Here is a 5,578-nt window from a genome sequence, read left to right as displayed (position 1 = left end):
GGGCGAAGCAACTAATGAAATAATAATTATATCATTTCTTCACACTAATGACTGCAAGATTGGTATGAAACCTCATGAATATCGAGGGCAGGCAGCCAGGTAGCAGAATTTGGCCCCGGCATGGAGGTTCACGTGTTCACGTGTTTTGAGCTGCTGTCATATACGACTTACGGGAGCCTTTCATCGGTATCGACGGTAGTCTGAGATCTGTGCAGTATAAGAATAAATTTCTTCGATCTGCCGTCCATTCCAACAGTGAACATTTGATGACACTACGCGACAATACAGCACCCGTCCCCAGAACACCTGTCTCCCCTGGATTAAAGGAATGGAATGCTTCTGTGTTATCTGCTGAAAGTACCTCATTGAACACGCTTGGGACTAGTTGAAACTTTCTATACGACATCGAAGGAACCATCTTTACAGACTGTATGACCTCGTGAGAGCCCCTGTTCATAAATGGGAGTGATTTGAGCATCATGTGAATAGCGTGTCAAGAAAGATTGAAGCGTGTTACAATCCACGTGGTGGAACAACACTGTACTGAATGTTACCCAGCAAATCATTTTCATTTTACAGACTGCAGAGATGTCTACTTTCGGTCATTCTGTCTTTACATTGGTTATTGTTTCTCTTTCAGATGAAGTTACTTTGTTTCATAAAGTTTGTTGTTCTCTCCCCTGTTCCCTTTGAATCTAAGCCGCCACACGTTCAGAGATATGCAGCTGAGGCGTAAATAATTTTTTTTTGTGTTTCTTTTTGCAGATTATAACAAAAAATATTCTCCAGACGCATTAGCCTTCAGACACAGAGAAAACAAAATCTTATTTGTACACAGGGAAATTTCATGATTTACTGAAGTGCACAATATTTTCGTATCACATGATAGCGCCTGGATTTACTTTACTTCCTTGTATCGAAGTATGATACGGTGCCATATCGTCCTAACGTGCAGCTATTACACGACTGGGGCATGGAAATTTGGAGCCCGCAAACCTCTGGCTTCGCGCCGAGAACTTGTTGAATCAGCGGCACGACAAATGGCAGCTATTTTCCCCTGAAGAGCAGACCGACACGCTGTTACGTGGTTTATGCGATGTTCTGCCAGGTCAGTGCAAATACAGCGCCGAATTAGCAGATTTGGCTGCTGGTAGTATATTTCCTAATCCTGCTCATTTATTTCGACTTCTCTCATCCACAAATGGAGGATTATACCAAGAGCTCATCTATTCACTAGAACAGACAGAGAACAAACGAAATTCTGACGCTCACTCAAAACGACGCTGCTAGAGTGTCGATCCTTTTGAGCTGTTAAGCTTATGCCAGAGAGATAAAGAATATACAAAGGGAAATACTTGGCTTATTATAATTAACAGCGAAAATTAACGATGGTGGAAATATAGGATAGTAGAAGCAAAAATGTTTCAGTAAAAGTGGGCCCCACAAAGGCATCATTTCCAATTTGAGGTTTTCTCGGTGTGATGAATTTTTTTGCTGTTTCCATATTGTGCACACTATTTAGACGACCAATCCATCTCTCTTCTTCAAGTTCTGCAGTCATTCTGTTATGAGTACTCACTGTCTGGACTTCAACTAGAGTGTAAACTACTGTTTTTTCTTGTTCCGCCATTTACAGATGGGTTCGATTCCCGACGCTCACTAAGACCTTCGACGGTCTCTGTTTTTCGGGACCCACACTGCTATTCCTAAAACGCAAATTCTCACAGCGTTGCCCAGTTATGGTGAATGTGATTGCCAGCGAGATCTTACTAAACTGACTACCGGACTGCAAGTCTTCTTTAAATTGAAACCACTCTCCCTACTTATTGGATTTGTGACGCGTTTATTCAGATAGACTCTTTAATTAATCAGTCCCAGAAACTTGACACTTGTACCATTATTCTGGTCCCATTGTGTTTTACCCCACGATGATATTCGAGACAATGCTCCGCAACAGCTGATTTGCTTGGCTGTTTTTGGCGGATGTGTAGCTGACGTTCCTGACATCTTTTCTCGATTATTCTTACAGACAGCCCCGAGTAACACACCAGGTCCGTTCAAAAAATTCCGTAACATTCGTAATTTCGCGCCAGTGGTGTGTTGCAGCGAAATGCTGGTGGCATCCCTGCAAACGTCTGTGTTTAATGTGTAGTTACCGGAAGTTTCATTATTGTGTGTTTGTTAGTTATTTCTCTGTGCTGTATTGAGTAGAACGTTGTGCCGCACAGTTTGCGGACGTCAAAGTTAGAGGAGCAAAGTGTCTGCGTTCCCTGCGTTAAGCTCAAGAAAACCTTTACACAGACACACCAAATGATTCAGGAAGCCTGCGGAGATGAGTACTTATACCGCACTCGGTGTTAAGAATGGTTAACACGGTTTAAAAATGTCCGGACGGCAGTTAAAGACGACCCTCGTTCAGAACGCCTTTCGGCTTCTACCGACAGGAACGTCAACGAAATTGTGCATAGCAATCGAAGACTGACTGTCAGAAACATTGCAGAAGGCTGTAACATTTGAGTTGGATCATGTGAGAAGGAAACCTCCTTAAATGTGGCGAGACAGTTCATGGCTCTGGCTTCACGATAACGCACCAGCATCCCAGTTGGTGCGTGACTATTGCACAAAAATGAAGTCACTGCACTGCCTCCTCTTCCTTACTCTCCAGACCTGACCCCTGCAGACTCTTTTTTTGTATTTCCAAAGTTGAAAATCACTTGAAAGGAAGAAGATTTGCAACAATAAACGAAATGAAAGAAAATTCGTAGACGGCGCTTCAGCTATCCAGCAAGAGGCGTACCAAGACTGCTACCGGAAGTGAAAACGGGCGTTGGGAGTGGTGTATGGATGATGAAGGAGAGTATTTCGAAGGAGACCATGCACAGTAAGTCAAACGTAAGCGCAGACAGGCGCAGTTACGGAAGGTTTTTAACAGACTCGTATGCCACATTTGCATGGGCTGCGATGTACACCCAGCTCCTGGAGACCTAAATCGTTTTTAGCGTTACACAGATGACTCTTTAATTTAGCTGAAGGGAGCGAAATACACTGAATGCCGAGTTTCCATAGGAGTCTACCAATCTCTCCGGATATTGTGTCAGCATAAGGTAGATAAGTGATATTTGTCCGCTCTTCCTCGGTCTCAGTGTCAATCTGTTTCGCAGGCGTTTTTGATTTTGACTCCTTCTTCCGTTCAATTTTAAGATACGTGTACCCATTTGTTCGGAACACTATTCGTAGGTGTTGCAGTTCTTCGGTGACGCTCCCCTTGTCTGAAAGTGTTCGATCTATAAGCATCAGTCTTAAGCATGGAAATTCTTTGAGGCTGGTGGTGATGGCTTGAGGTGTGTACATGTACGCCGCGACACAGGGATCTGCGCGCTAGTCTCTCAACTAACACGTCAACGAAAGGTAGCTGGCCCTCTTTTTCAAGCTTCACAGTATCGATTGCAGTATTTATGAACTGTAGACACCAAGTTGAGTCTGTGGAGAAAGCCCTGAGAGCAGAAATGCTGAGATGATTAACCTATCAAAATAGCATTGTAGAGCGAGTGTCGAATTGACAAGCATAACCTTTAAGGTTTATTAAGTAACTGTAACAAGCTGTAGGCCTACTACACAATTTTTTATTTAGTATATGTACGCGACTAGAACAATGAAAAGAATTTTCGTTTGTGACTGCCATTTATTACAAGGACACCAAAGAAACACTACTGTGGTGTTGCATTGCTGTAAAAATAAAATGTAAATGCCGTGTGACTAGGGCCTCCCGTCGGGTAGACAGTTCGCCGGGTGCAAGTCTTTCGATTTGATGCCACTTCGGCGACTTGCGCGTCGATGGGGATGAAATGATGATGATTAGGACAACATAAAACCCAGTCCCTGAGCGGAGAAAATCTCAGACCCAGCCGAGAATCGAACCCGGGCTCTTAGGATTGACATTCTTTCGCGCTGACCACTTTTTTTTTTATCTGATTTTGTTCTATATTGTTCGTTGAATTTGCTCGTGGCGGATGTCCGATGACACTCGTTCAGGTTGTTCATTGATCCGTTTACTCAGTTTTTTTATTACAGAGGGTAGCTAAACCCTCTGACCGAGCACGATGAGCTACCGTGCCGGCAACCACTCAGCTACCGGGGAAAATGCGGGAAGCTTCACGATTTTGCGTGTCATCCTTGCGCAGCAGCCATGCAAATCTTCTCTGTTTATTTTACTTATTTATTTTTTATTTATTTATTTATTCTTCCGTGCGACCAAATTAAGGAGAAGTCTCCATGGTCATGGAACGAGTCAATACTTGAAATTATAACACGATAGTAGAAACAGATAAAATGAAATATAAGAAACATATTCAGGCGACAATTCGTAAGTTTAAATAAAGAAAATCAACAATGTAACACTGGAATTTGCTTAATTTTTCAGCTCTTTCAGGAGCTTCTCGACAGAATAGAAGGAGTGAGCCATGAGGAAACTCTTCAGTTTAGACTTGAAAGTGTTTGGGCTACTGCTAAGATTTTTGAGTTCTTGCGGTAGCTTATTGAAAATGGATACAGCAGAATACTGAACTTCTTTCTGCACAAGAGTCAAGGAAGTGCATTCCACGTGCAGATTTGATTTCTGCCTAGTATTAACTCAATGAAAGCTGCTAATTCTTGGGAATAAGCTAATATTGCTAACAACAAACGACATTAAAGAAAATATATAATGTGAGGGCAATGTCAGAATTCCCAGACTGTAGAATAGGGGTCGACAAGAGGTTCTCGAACTTACACCACACATAGCTCGAACAGCCCGTTTTCGAGCCAAAAATACCCTTTTTGAATCAGAAGGATTATCCCGCCCCCCCCCCGCCCCCCCCCCCCCCGAAAAATACTATATGACATAAGTGTATGAAAATATCTGAAGTAGACTAGTTTTCGTGTTGAACTGCCACTTATTTCAGATACTGTTCTAATGGTAAATAAAGCAGCATTTAGTTTCTGAACAAGATCCTGGACATGGGCTTTCCACAACAGCTTACTATCGATCCGAACGCCTAGGAACTTGAACTGTTCCGTTTCGCTTATAATATGCCCATTCTGTCTGATCAAAATATCGGTTCTTGTTGAATTGTGAGTTAGAAACTGTAAAACCTGAGCCTTACTGCGATTTAGCATCAAATTATTTTCCACAAGCCACGAACTTATTTCATGAACTACATTATTTGATACTGTTTCAATATTACACACAACATCCTTCACTACCAAACTGGTGTCATCAGCAAACACAAATATTTTTGAATCACCTGTAATACTAGAAGGCATATCATTTATATTAATAAGAAACAGCAGTGGCCCCAGCACCGACCCTTGGGGAACGCCCCACGTAACAGTGCCCTATTGGGACTGAACATCACTACCACTCTCAATATTGCGGAGAATTACCTTCTGCTTTCTGTTCTTAAAGTAAGAGGCGAACCATTTGAAAGCTACTCCCCTTACTCTATAATGGTCCAACTTCTGCATTAATATTTTGAGGTCAACACAGTAAAAAGCCTTCGTTAAATCAAAGAAAACACCTAGCGTTCGCAACCTTTTATTT

At 42.3% G+C, this 5,578-nt stretch overlaps 1 non-coding gene across 1 annotated transcript; it reads right to left on the bottom strand.

Moving 5' to 3' along the window:
* Positions 1-4,136: 4,136 nt before the first annotated feature.
* LOC126090344 (U6 spliceosomal RNA) lies at positions 4,137-4,240 on the bottom strand. Its single transcript, XR_007521185.1, has one exon. It is a non-coding gene; the product is annotated as a U6 spliceosomal RNA (small nuclear RNA).
* Between the last annotated feature and the right edge of the window lie 1,338 nt (positions 4,241-5,578).

The sequence above is a fragment of the Schistocerca cancellata genome, chromosome 6 (genome assembly GCF_023864275.1).
Source record: "Schistocerca cancellata isolate TAMUIC-IGC-003103 chromosome 6, iqSchCanc2.1, whole genome shotgun sequence".
Lineage (NCBI taxonomy): Eukaryota > Metazoa > Arthropoda > Insecta > Orthoptera > Acrididae > Schistocerca > Schistocerca cancellata.
The sequence above is the reverse complement of the archived record's forward strand: the minus strand, read 5'-3'. Positions and strand labels throughout refer to the sequence as shown.